This window comes from Marmota marmota, unplaced genomic scaffold (genome assembly GCF_001458135.2).
Source record: "Marmota marmota marmota unplaced genomic scaffold, marMar, whole genome shotgun sequence".
Lineage (NCBI taxonomy): Eukaryota > Metazoa > Chordata > Mammalia > Rodentia > Sciuridae > Marmota > Marmota marmota.
In genome coordinates this window covers 9,646,871-9,661,380 of record NW_026000037.1, presented here as the reverse complement: position 1 = coordinate 9,661,380, position 14,510 = coordinate 9,646,871, and the positions used below count along the sequence as shown (strand labels likewise).

At 37.7% G+C, this 14,510-nt stretch overlaps 1 long non-coding RNA gene across 3 annotated transcripts in view; it reads left to right on the top strand.

Moving 5' to 3' along the window:
• LOC125619342 overlaps positions 1–14,510 on the top strand; it is a 71,855-nt gene that overhangs the window by 23,478 nt on the left and 33,867 nt on the right. For 2 of the 3 annotated variants that reach the window (XR_007350839.1, XR_007350840.1), the window contains exon 4: positions 8,851–8,961. This is a non-coding gene — a long non-coding RNA (uncharacterized LOC125619342). Of the gene's footprint in view, positions 1–8,850; positions 13,488–14,510 lie in introns of those variants that run through there. The other variant, XR_007350838.1, reaches the window with a different exon arrangement.

Genomic DNA, 14,510 nt, shown 5'->3' with positions numbered 1-14,510 from the left:
AATGGCTTCTTTCCTATACTATGTTAGTGACCATGTATACATCTATGGGCCAAGATCATACAATGTCCAACTTAACTGGGTAAAGTTCAGTGAGCATATTGATGTGTAACATTAAATTGCTATAATTCAGGGTGAGATTTAAAAAAAAGTATTCTATTGAAATAGCAGTAAGCAGGAGTACATGAATTCAGAGGCTGTTCAGTGGTTGTATTGTTGTCTATTTTACATTACAAAGGAGAATGGAAATATCTAGGTTAATGTAATGGGTAGATACTGACAGGATTACTTGTTATGTGGAATGTAGGAGAAGTTCAAGGCACAAAGAAGTTTAGGTTTCTTCTTTTTTTTATTTTTTCCTCTTTCCACATTTTTAAAATTGGTGCGTTATAGTTGAACGTAATGATGGGATTTGTTGTTTCTTATTCCCACAGACACATAATTTAACAATATAATGTGTCCAATATCACTCCCGGAACTGTCCCCTCTTCTCCCGACCTCCCTCCTGATGGTCCCTTTTCCTCTACCTGGGTCTCCCTTCCGTTTTCATGAGATTCTCTCCCACACACCATTGTTTCCCTTTTTCCTTTTCAGCTTCCACATACAAGAGAAAATGTGTGACTGTTGAGAGTTCTTTTGAAATATCGAGTAGCAACGTCTAATGCAGAGCTGGAGCTCCTCAGAGATATCTGAGTCAAACACAGAGAAATGATCAGACTCGCTTAGCTGCACAGTACCCCATCACAAGTGCTCCAACAACACAGGCGTCCACTTCACTGCAGTTGAAGCCTGAGGGAACGTAATCCAGGCTGAGGTGAACTCTGGAGGGTTATCAGGCTCCTTCTCATGTCTCTCTGCCTTCCCAAGGGGTGGCTGTCCTCCCCACAGGGCCCAAAGCACAGTGGCATCCACAGTAGCAAAATGGAGGAAGAAGGGAAGAAGTCGTAGCCCTTACGTTTTAAAGAGACTTTACCAATCTCAGGCACCATCTGTTTATGTGTCTCTGGCAAGAATTTAGTTGTAACCTACCAAGTTACAAAGAAGTCCTGGGAATATAATCTTGTATTCTTTGTGGTGACAAGAAAGGCTGAAATCTGGCTTTCTGTATTTAGATAAAATTGAAGGGTAGAATATGCACCTGAGAGTTATAAACTGGCACATAGACTGTGTGTTGAAATGTGGATGTCCTTGAACCGTAACAGATACATTGAAAACCTTGCTTTCAAATCAGATTTTTGTGGCTTGGGCAATAAATGCAGATGAGGACCTAAGAGACTCAGAGACAAACTCTTTAAGAAACCTGGGTGGAAGATGAGAAAGACTGGACAATAAGGTGCATGCTTGGGGTTTGTGGCAGAGGAAAGTGAAACCACAGGGAGGAGAGGAAACATGGAAAATGTGAGAGGCTGATGACAAATTAGTATTTATTTAGTGATGCTCTGTATGGATTCTCTACCAAATGCTTTTTATGGGAACTAATCCTTTGCTATTATTACTATCTTCATTTCACAAGTCAAAAAAAAAAAAAAATTGTAGGCCTGCAAGATCTCACAACTTAAATTAAGACTAATACTAGAGCTGGGAATTTAGCATGTGCTCCTATTTCAGTTCATAATCTCCATCTTTCCCACCACCTCTTCTTTATTGGAAAAATCTTGACTTTTACTTCACCACCACCATCTCTATTTATGTTTATTTATGTATGTATATATTTATTTATTTATAGTTAGGAAGTTAAGAACTCAGTGAAAGTGAATAGATATTTTTGGGTTGAAAAAGTATATGAGGAATAAGTTTTCAGTGGAGAAAACAAAAAGAAAAAAAACAAACAAAACCTTTCTGGTGATTTCAAACTAATTTTACCTGTAAACAGAATTGCATGCCCAAGGTACATACATATTGTATTATATTCCCAAAGCAGAAGCTTGTCATGTTATTTTTTTCCTTTTTTTTTTTTTTTACTGTTTTAAAACATATTCAGCATCCCTCCAAATAATGCCTAACCAAGAAATGAAATCAAATAAAATTTACAGTGAATGTACCCAGCAGTTATCTGTAGGTATAGGACCCTGTGTTATGCAGCACCCAACTTAAATAATATGCAAGTGTTCTGGGGGCGGAACACATCGACTGTTTTGACTGTGCTGTTTGGAGAGGTAAAATAGAGGGCATGAGAGAGACAGAAGTCAGTTTGATTTTTCTGAATTCTGTCCCTGTAAATATATTCATAGAGACCAAAAAAATACAAGGTAGCTCATGATGGTGAGGAAAGAGGAGATTAGAGAAGTGTGAGATCTTCACAACTCCACCTCAGCAAAAAATATGAAGAAATTAATTCCATGGTGGAAAAAGAAATTAAAAAAAAACATAGAAGAAGATGGGAAGGAGAGGGGAGCAGAGGGGAGATCCAGGAAAATCCATGGGACCCAGGACAGGGGAGTGGAAATGTGTCCAGCGTCCGTGAGCCTCCTTGTTTCTGCCCTTTGGGATGCAGGTCACTTCTTTCTCCTCTCTGTCCCTGCCAATGCTGTCAGGTCCCTGTGCCCCATGCTTCTCCTTTCTCCTCCTGTGCTAGTCCCTCCCTCTCACTTTATGGGGAGTTGGCTTGCTCCACAGCCCTCAGGTTTTACTTCTTTTAGTTCACTTAAATTTGAAATGACTTGTGGGATTTTTGTAGCAACAGAAGGCTTTTGGTGCATCCAGGGTGCATCCAGGGGGCTGGAGAACACAGCCACAAGGGTATAGAGGGTAGTGACATTTTTGTGGCAGCCATTCTTAGTGCCACTGCCGTCCCTCCCTTCGGTGCTGGGAAGCTCTTGAGCATCCTTGAGCCATTGGATCTTGGCACCAGGCATGGAGAACTGAGGAAGAATTTGTCTACCTTAGTGAGGGTGATGCACCTGAAGGATCTGTCACTTCCACATCCTGGCCCAGGACAATGTCTGCTGTCCCCAGGCAAGAGAGGTGCATTTGAGTGCTTGCCTCTTGTCTTGGTTTACATTCTCCAGTTTCCTGTCTCGGGATCACCATGCAAGTTAACTGGTTGTCCAGCAAGGGGCAATAGGTGGACAGATTGTCCTGGAATGGCAGGCCCCAGGGGCATCAGCACCACCCCTCATACCATGCTGGACCCCCAGGCTACAATAACTTTGAGAGTCCTCTGCAGACACTCTGGGGCTAGTGACAAGAAAGAGTGTGGGAGACTGAGTGAAAGACAAGGTGTGGATTGTTCAGATCTCTAGGCTTCTTCCTCTTTTGATTTCACTGGACCACGAAGGGGTTGATGTGGGGAAAGATGACTCAGGTCTGTTGGGAACACACCTGCATGACCTCCACACTATTGGGATGATTAAGGCAGTTGTCAGCAGCATTGAGAGGTGACTGCTGCCAGCGACCGACAGGTAGACAGACACACAGAAAGACAGAGACAGAGGTACTGATATCGATGGTTGGAGTTAGGATATTGCTTAAAGGGGAGACTAAGAAACCTGGATCTGTTGAGGGGTTTCACAACAATAAAATAGGACTACTATTACGTAGTATAATAAAAGTTATATGAATGTGTTTTCTCTCAAACTCAAGCCCGAGGGTGGCAGCAATTGCCAAGTAGAGAGGTGACACGGTGGAAATGGGTTGGGGCTTTCCTGTGAGATAGGCTGCACCTTCATAGAGCTTGTCTCCTGAGGGTGCTGAGAAGCAAGTGGCAACTGGGAGGAAGTTGAGGATGAATCAGCTGCTTCAGTAGAATCTTGGCAGCTAAGGCTCATTTTTCCAAAGCGGTTGCTGAGGTCATCTGCCTGCGTGATCTTCTGAATTCAAGGGTGGCTGTTGCAGAGGTGTGGTGGGAGAGCAGGGAGCTGTTGCTGCGGTGGCTTCTGCCAGACTGGGGTGACATAATCTGGCTTCATACTTTGGGAAGATTCAGTGTGGTACCTGGTGTACAGAGCCTTCCTGTCCTGCCACCTATTGTTTCTAATACTGTCCCTGGTTGAGGTTAGAGAATCTGCAGTAGTTGCTCACTTTAGTGACAGGAGATCACAAGCGTCAAGATTGTGACTTTGGTGATTTGTAATCACTGTGCTGCTCTGGTTTCTGCTTGAGGTATGGCAGAGGCCCGTGAGGTCCCCACTCATGTCACCTGAATATCTGTTCTGGCTAATCTGTGTATCATCTCAGTCTGTGCTGACTCTGACTCTGTTGTGAGTTAGTCTCTATTGGAATGCTGTTTTCTTCTCCTCCTGAGATCCTCTTCAGGGTCCCTTGTGTTGTGAGTTTTTTGATGATTACAGCTTTTCCAGTCTGGTCAACATTGTCATCCATCTTCAAACAGGAAGCTATTCCAGGGCAATAGCATCCGGTGATATCAGGCCATCTGAGTGGCTATTGATATTAATAAACTCCAGAATCTCCTGCAACATCATTCTGCCCCTTGAGTTCTTTTTCACTGTACAATATCCCTCCCACCCCACTTATCTCTGATTCCTCTTTCCATGGTTTTAGTCATGAATGGTCAGCCACAGTTTAAAAATATTAAATGGAAACTACAGAGATAAATAATTTATAAATTTAAATTACGCACAGTTCTAATCATGCCATTCTGCTCAGGACATGAGTCATCCCTTTGCCCAATGTATCCATGCTGTATGTGCTACCCACCCTGTTCTTAGTAGCTGACTGGTTGTCAGGTTAACTATTATGGTGTTACAGTGCTCATGTTCAAGTAACCCTTACCTAGTAGCCTAATACAACATCACAATGTCCCTATCAATCACCTTATTTGATCTCGTCACCTAGTCATCTCACATCATTACAAAAAGGGAAGAGTGAGTTAGAATAAAATAGTTTGAGAGAAAACACATTCATATAACTTTTATTATACTATGTAATAGTAGTCCTATTTTATTGTTGTGAATCTGTTACTGTGCTTACTTTATAATTGAAGATTTATCATAGGCATATCTGTATATGAAAAAAAACATAGTGCATATACGGTTTGGTACTGTCCATGGTTTCAGGCACCATTTGTGGTCTTGAAATGGATCCCTCAGAGACAAGTGGAAGTTGATGTGTTATAATCAACTCCTGCAGGTCTTTTCCAATGGGGTCCACATATTGTTGCTTGACATCTCTGTACAGCATCTTACTTGGGACCTTTTCTTTGTTTTTGACCTTGTCTTCTTTACAGAGGTATCCTTTGTGGACATTTCTCATTGTCAGAGGGAAAACTGATTTGCAAATGAATTATTTCATGATTTTGTTAGTGGCCCACCAGCAGATGGGGTGGGCTCCTCACACGGCTCCAGACTGTGTACCAACATCAGCTCGGAATTGAACTCTGCTCTTTTCCTGGCATGACTAGGATCCCATGTCCACCAGTGTTTCCCGATGAGAAGCTGGTATTTGGACTCTATCCACTTCATTCTTATCTCAAGTCTTAGCAATAACCTTATTTTTGTTCACCGATTCTGCCACCATTTCTTATTATGATTCTTTCATTAATTTCTAGATTCTCATGACTGACGTTACTATTAGTCACCTTCTTTAATAGAATAATTCTGTGGACTCCTGTCATAAGCTGTCACAGGGAGTCTGCTCGTCTTTGCTTTCTGCTGGGGCCCTGAGGCCTGCAACTGTGTTTCTTGGGGTGGTCTGTTTTCAGGATGGGTGTCCCCCAGTGTCCACAATAGATGAGCTGGAGAGGAGCAGGGGAAAGCATTTGGAATAAGCAGGAAACGCCATCTGAGAAGGAAGAAAGGCTGATCATCACATTTACTGTATTAATTAGTAGGACTGATACTTCCAGTGTTCATTGAACTCTAAAAGTTACCTCAGGAAAGGTTTTATATTGCTTAGGTTTCATATTTCATTCTTATTAATTTTGTTGCCTCATCATTTATAACTTAATTTATAATTGTACTAGTTGTCATACTGTTTTCATTATAATTCATTTTGTTGATATGAAAAGGTGCCAGCAACTTCCATGTACTTGGTGAACACATTGGTAGGTGATTTTCTTCGTTGGATCAATGCTATTTCAGTGCAGGCTCAATGAAGTGAATAGAATTTTTTTTTTTAAATGGCTATATATATATATATATTTTTTTTTTTTCTTGGAGAATGATAAATAGTTTGTTTTCCAAAAGATCTTCATTTAAGTGGAATTTTTATGGTCTGAGTTTTGTTTAACATTTGATTTTTTTCAATACATTGAGATCATGTCTTTTTCTCTGTTATTAATCTCTCAATGACCATCAGTGCCAGAGTGACATATAGTCATAATATGTGTTTAAATACAAGGGCACTTGGCTAACAGAGGCTGGAATAATAAATATTTGTGTGTCTATGGTACAGGACAGAATTCTCCTCCATTCTTGTGTCATTCAAGTAAAGATCTCAGAGGGAGACACAGATGTGGTGTATCGTAATAGCAGTTATGTTTGTTAATCAAGAAGTAAAAGGACACTCCCAAACTTGGGAGCAGGTCATCTGGAGCAGGAGCAACCTCATCCATTTGGGTTCAGTCTGTCTTTGTGTCCCAGCTTGTCTGAGATTTGTTCTTCCCTTTTGCCTAAGTCACATGATCGTGAAACATAACCGACAGGTGGTTTTGCATAACTCCAGGAAAAGGGTACATGTACTGTCCCCACATTTCTTGCAAATGCTCACAAGAGAGTTCAAAACTACAATGTGAATGGTATTACAATGGCATTGTCAAAGGTTACCTTCAGACATACTGCTTGTGTGTCTCCTCCCCTCCACACTCCACTTCTGGGGACCAGTTAGACTGAGCAGGTGTGGCATTTCCAGATAGAACCTACAGTTCTGAATCCTGCCTTTTGGTCTGCCCCTAATTTTCCTCTCCCATGGTCTTGTTCACGTGTGTACTATCTACCTAACAACCAGAGAAGAATCTTTACTTTGTGCAGTTAAGTCCCTGCTGAGGTATGTTGCTTGGTGCTCCTGAAAATTAGGCTAAGGCAAGTTAATGTAGCTCAGTATTTGGCAGGGTCAGCTAAAACTATCTAATACATTTATATTCCCATATTGTGTTCTTATCTAAAGAAGAGTCCATTCTCTTGGTTCATTGTGGGGAGAGTGGATAAATGTGTGTAATTTTGTGGGTCCTAAATATGTTCAGGTGTACTGAAGTCTTTTAATGCTGCTATTTGCCTTTTATGGCAACATTTTGAGGTTGATAGTGTTATTTTCATTTTATTCATGAAAAAAATGAGGTTAAAATATTATGATTTGTTACAAGCTTGTAAAAATTTGAATCCAAATTATAACCAAGTCCGACTCCCTTATGCAAAATAAAAAATAAAAAAAAATTGTATAATATTATCTGCTGGAGTGTTTACATTTATTTCCTAGGCTCCTTCCACAAACCAACCATAAACTTGGGCCTTAAAAAGCAAACTTATTCTCTCAGATTTTTGAAAGCAAGAAGTGCAATATCAAGCTAGTGTTTCCTTCCAAAGTTTCCAGGGAGGAATCCTGCCTTGCCTCTTCCATCCTGTGATGGAGGGAGGTTTTTCTGGGCTTGCGGCAATGTAATTCTACCCCTGTCTGCACATGGACTCTTCCTTGTCTCTCTCTGGAACTTATGTTGAAAGTCTTCTAGGGAATTTGTCACTTAGGATCTACTGAAGTCCGAGATGATCTCATATGGAGATGTTCATCTTCATTAGACTTTATGGTAATCACTTCCTTGTTTTTCTTTAAAATTTTACTGTTGGTATAGTAAAGTAATACAGTTTTATGTATTTTCAAATTTTAAATGAATCAAAGAAATTTACATGTTTAATTTTGTGTTGTGATTCTTTTGATTGACATTATCAGAGTCCTAGATGTCAGTGAGGCCATACTGAATACATTTTACTCACATATTACCTATACATTGGCTTTTATTGCATATGTGTGTTACATTTTATTTTTGGCTATCACAAACACTTTCTGTGAACCTTTTTGAATACTTCGGTACCCAGCATAGTTTTATGTGAGATAGATGCTCACTTGATGATGGTTTTCAAAGCAGTTGTACCAGCATACCTCATGGCAGCTCAAGAGTGACACCCTGGAACTCATATAGTTCAAGAATATGGTATTGGCTGTGATTTCAGTTAGCCTTGAGTTGCATAGGTATTTTAATTTAAACCTCTTGAATTATCGCTCAGATTGAATATCTTCTCATAGATTTATTAGATTTATACTTTTATAAACTGCCAGTTAAACAATTTTAAGATTTGGTTGTTTTTCTTTTGTTGCTGTTGTTATTTACCTTTCCAACGAATTCTGGTTTGGAGTCTATTCTTGAGTATATATATGTTAAACATTTTTTTTTCTCATGTGGTGGTTGTCTTATTTTTTTATTTATTTTGGTTTTGGGGATTGAATCCAGTGACACTTAACCACTGAGCCACACCTCCTCAGTCATTTTTATTTTTATCTTGAGACAGAGTTTCGCTAAATTGCTGAGGCTGGCTTTGAACACTTTGCTCTTTTTATTGTGTATTTTGATAAGCACAGATTCTTTTTTTTTTTTTACATAGTCAAAGTGACCCACTTTTTATTTTATGGTTGGTGAATTTGGTGCTTTTAAAAGAGCTTTCTCTTATGATTTAGATATGCGATATTCCCCCGAAGCTCACTTGTGAGACAATGCAAGAGAGTTTAGAGGAGAAATGGTTGGGTTAGGAGAACCTTGACCTAATCAGTGCTTTAATCCTCTACTAGGGTTTGACTGTAATCAGGTAGGGTGTGGCTGGAGAAGGTGGGCATTGGGGATTTGCCTTTGGGATTTATTATATTTCCTCATGAGGAGAGCAGTCTCTCTCTCTCTCTCTCTGCTTCCAGGTAATGTCCTAAGCCACTTCCTGCAACTACATCCTTCCACCATGATGTCCTGCCTCACCTTGAGCTCCAAGGAATGAAGCTGACCTTCTATGGATTGAGACCTCTGAAACTGTGAGCCCCACAATAAACTTTTTCTCCTGTAAATTTATTCTTGTCAGATCATTTTGTCACAGCACTGAAAAAGCTGACTAAGGCACTTTCTTAATAATGCTTTTTATGTAATTCTTCTTCTGTGTATCAATCATGAGATTACTATTTCTCCCTCTCCCTCTTTAGAGATACTGTGATATACAGCTTATAAGCAAGTCTTGGTTTGGGGGAACAATTCTGTCACCATAAATTGTGTTGTACAAATCTTGTACATGAGTTTTTTAGGTGAACTTAGAGGACAGTCTTAATTTGCTCAATTTCATGTTCTTGGAAGGTGAGTTACGTTGGGCCATAGCTATTCAATAACTATTGATAGAAAAGGATTTGCTTTGAAATTAGCTTGCTGTGCTAGTGCTTTAGGAAAAAATGACTTCATTAATAGATCCCTTGTTGATCAAGACAATTCATACTAGCCAGGTATCTGACTATATGGAAAATTTTACCAATTTTTAAAATGATATTTCAATGAATTATTTAATGAAGCCTGTAAATACATATAACTATGATAAATTTATTGTTGAAGTTTGTGAGACACAAGAAATACACCCAGGGCAAGCTAGGAAGTTCAGGGCCAGAATATGAATGCAAGTCTTATTTTCTTTCTTTGGAAATCTTTCTCTAAATGCAATTTCAAATTGTAGAGTGAAACACTTTTTTAAAATGATATCATCAGCTTAAAAATAAATGAAAGAATCCTGCTCTAATTTAAACTACACCTAGTTTTCTCCCTATGAGCATTCTTGCCTTCACAAAATTCAAGTAGAATTATTTATTTTTATAATTCTTTTACAAGTCATTGTTTTACATGTTAGTTAAATGTAATGTGCTTTCTTTCACTTTGGGGAATTCTGGAGTGAGGCATGGAGTGTCTTGAGAAGACAACTTGCTTGGCAAGTGGACTGTTATAGTTTAAATGTGCTCCAAAGCCCATGCATTGAAGACTTGGTCCCTGGTCTGTGGCACAGCTGGAAGGTGATGGGCACCTTGGGAGGTGGGGCCTAGTGAAAGAAGGTTAGGGCCTTGGCATGTAATTGTGAAGAAGACATTGGGAGCCTGTCCCCTTCCTCTCAATCTGTGCCTCCTAGCCACCATGAAGAGCATCTTTGCTGTACTACACCCTCTGTGCCATGAAGTTCACCTCACCAAAGGCCCAAAGCAAAGGACCAAGGGACCATGGATTGAAATTTTTGACACCATGAACCAAATAAATCTTTCCTCTTTTAAAGCTGATTGTCTCAGATATTTTGTCATAGCAATGGAAAGATAACTAACACATGGACTTTTGTTCATGTTCATTTTTAGCATATATGTTACATGAGAGAATTTAGGGAAATATAAACAAGGAAAAGAAAAAAAAGATTCATTTAAGTAAGTTCATTTACCATTTGTCTGCAGTACTATTTTACTCTGGTAGCTTTTTTGAAAGTTCATCCCTAAGAAGACATTTATTTTCAGTTAAGTTCATATAATTTTAGAATATGCAAAACATATTGCTTTCAGATGCTGACAATCAAGTTGATATGTTTGTAAGGAGCAGATACAACCTTCTAAGCAGTTATTTTTTAAAATCAGACTCAGTGTTCAAAAGCTTCTACTAGTTGCAAAGTAATAATAGAGGATACATAGTAATAACTGATATTCTTGGATATGCTAGGGATTTACCAAAAAAATAGGATTATTAATCTTTTGACTCTGGTTATAAATAAAGATGGAAATATCTTAATGAACGAATAAGGTTTTTGAGAAAAATTAAAGGAATGCAATGTTTGGATTAATATAGTAACTTTGTATAAGTATACACACAGTTTGAGATTTTCTAATCCACATTTGTGTTCTAGAACAGGGATATGGACAATTTATTGTTAATTTGTAGAAATCAGTATATCTATATAGTAATACATTTTAGTGAAAATTTGAGATATTCAAAATAAACCTCAACTTGTAAGACTAAGAGTAGTCTGTAAGTGGTTAGTCATTTCCTGCACATTGCATTTACCTGTGGCTATTTTTTAGTATTATTTTTCAATTTGAAAACTTTCAATACTTCCTAGATTTGAAATCTTGGCACACATACACATACTTCTTTAAAATAATTTTCTTTTTTTTTAATAACAAAAGTCACAGCTTTGTCAGAAGGAGAACTATAGAGGCTGATATCTGTCAATCTGTCCAGTGAATTATGTAGTATCTTGCTTTCAGGACATAACAAATGTTGCCCAAGTGCATGTTCCAGTAATTGAAATAGATAGAAAACTGAGCATGCTTTTCAATTTACTTTGAAAATCTTTGGCTTCTTTTCATGCTGTTGTAATCATTAGCAGAAGTTCATAGAAAGTGGAGTTTATCAAAATACAGACAGTTTTATTTAGAGCATGTGCCTTGCAGGAATTTCTTTTCATTCACTTATTCTGGGATATAGAGCAGCACCTTTGGTTTTAATATGCTTATTACAGAGCCTGAACACCGTGCATATTTCCTCCTGCTTTCAGATACAGATGGCAAAAATCCCTAGTCTGCCAAGGAATTTTATTTGCTTCTAAATTCTAACTGTCCCATTATATGACTTTGCTATATTAAGATTTTAATAGTGCAAATAAGGGTCAAGGCTTCTTTGTTGATGAAATATTAAATCACGCTTTGGCTCTTTTCTTGTGACAGTTATTTTCTATTTCATCTTTAAAAGCGGAAGTTCATGAGCTTTTCATCCAGTGGAGTAGTTAGATTTTATTCATGTTCAGACTCATTGAAACCTGCCAACCATATAAAAAGTGTTGCCAATATGGGAGAAGTGTTCCTTGTCTCGTGATAGAAAGGGTTTCACTGTGTAAAACCAAACTTAAAATAAAAATACGTATCCCCCATTGAAACAGACTACACCACGTGTTTTTCCCAGGTGGCTTTCTATGCAGTATGGAGCAGAGTAGATTTGATTGATAATGTTTCCAGTTGTTTTGCAAATTCTCTGTGTTTATACATACATGTAATCATACACACACACACACATATATCTGATGTTTAATCTTATAAACATTCCCAAATCAATGTCAACTTTGAATTGGTTACAAATATTCCTTTAATTTGGTTTTTGAATGATTTAGAACGCAAAGAAATATTTTCTTAAGCCTCAGGATTTACAAAGTATTCGATCCTAAGCTAAACTTTTAGTCAGTGAATTTCTCTTGACCCTGGTATAGATTTTGCTGTGCTACCTGGCTTCTCTTGCTAGTGGCATTGTTATCTATGCATCTATAGCAGCAAACACAGGGTCATGCCATAACTAAAAATATGTATATATCCAAGCTCCGTTAAATTTGGTTCTGTGGTATTTTCTATCCATGTCTTTTCTTCCCCTTCAGACTGTCACTGAGTTAATTTAGGTCCTTTGTTTCTTACATTCAGATGTTTTGAAGTTTCTATCTGGCCACTTTGCTTTGCAGTTTCTCTCTAGTTCACTCTACGCATTGCTTTCAACATCACTGAGTGAATATATAGTCCAGATCACATTATTTTTCCTACATGAAATATCCAACCACTTTCCATTGCTTTTGGATTCATTTTAAAACTTACTCAGAAAATACTCAATACAACAGCCACTAGCCATGTACAGCCATTTAAATTGAATGTGTACTTAATTAAAAGTAAATAAAACAAATTGAATTCCTCTATCACAGTAGCCTAATTTCAAGTACTCCAAAGCCACATGTCCCTAATGACTACTGGAATGGACACCAAATCTCCAGAACATTTCCACCATCATGGAAGGTCTCACTGGACAGCGTTGCCTTGGGATGTTACACTCGTCCTTCGGCTTACTTTTTCAGCCTCATCTTCTTCAAAGCACCAACATGTCTCTGTGATCCAGTCACATGGGTCTGCTTCCTGTTGAAAGCATCCATTTATTCAGTCAACAGACTTCACTGGGAACAATCAAGAGTTCAAGACAAAACTGCTGTTACAGAGCTTGTATTAGTGGGGGATTGTAAACATCCAAAATATTCAAGATGTAAAATACCCAATGTCAAGGAGTGCTAGCAAGAAAAATGAAATATGGCAACATGCAGCATGATTGTTTAGATGGGGCATTGAGAAAGGGCCTTTTTGATAGGGGCATTTCAGCAGATCCCTGAATAAAAGGAGGAAATGAGCCATTCAACTCTTTGAGGGAAGCGAAAGCCTTTCATTCTACTGCCTTCAAGCCTTTGCCCTCTTGGGTTTGTGGGAGTATTATTAATAAAGGTCATAGCTTTGTTAAGCATTCGCCTCTTATCTTGCTCTAAAGATTTTTGGTCTCAGGCCATAATGTAATCAGAGTCATGAACTATTAGAGCTAGGGACAACCATGGAGAAACTTCTAATCCATTTTCTGATTTTAAAGAGGGGGCACCTAAGATATAGATAAGTTAATCGATTTGTTTTAAATGACAATGGTTAAATGACAATGAGAGTCGGGTCTCCGGGTTCCTACTATTTTCCATGTAGGGCAGAGTTTTCTGGGTAATGAGATATAGATGAAGAGGATCACTTGTCCCTTTTAAAGAGATTTCTTAAAATTAATATTTCCTTATTTTGGCTTTCTTTAGAAGTTCATTGATATTAAAATTTCAAATGAACTTTTTCTTTTCATTATAGACTCAACCTAATCATTCAGGAAAAAAGTTTTCAATGATTTGCTCATATGAATACCTTTTAAATATTACCTTCTCAATACTAGAAAACATTTCAGCACTAGCAGCATGATATACATATGCCTATGTGCATCTACAAAAGTTTCCCTGTATGAAGTCCCAGATAGCATAAAATGATGGGTTTTAATTGAATTATGCCTTTGTTCATCCAGTAAAATTCTGAGGAATTGCCTAAAGAACTCAAAAGCAGGTAACCTAATCATGTTTTTTTTTTAATAACATATTTAATTCTTAGACTCATCTAGGTAAGGGCTATTACACTGTTCTTGAGGGGTTCCAGCTCATGCCAGAATACTCAAGGTTCATAACTCAGTATAATTTTATTGCAGTTACTATATTATCAATGTATAGTAAGCTTTTAAGGTACAACATTATTTAATAATTTTGAAAACAAAATTTAAACATGTAAAATGCAGCCACTAACCATCCATATAAAATATTATATTATGTTGTATAATTTTAGAAGAAATTAGTTTCTTGCTATATCAGTAAAGTTTTCTTTTGTAAGTATCCTATCTATATAATAGCAATTCACCTTTAACATCTTTATGATTAAAAGTTTTAAATAAAGGTAATGCTGTATTTCTTTTAAAAATATATAAAACAATTTACCAAAGCAATTAAAAGGCCTTCTATATTTCTCAAATCTGCTTTTTATGGTTCCTTTTTGAAAGTGAACATGCCTGATTAAGTTTCCTCTTTATGCCTTAATTGTAATATATCCTTTAGCTAATTGAGTATCTGTGAACTGTTTATTACAGTTGAAGATGAAGCATAATAAATTACTCAGTGTTTTAGGGGGAAATGTAGATAAGCAAATGATCA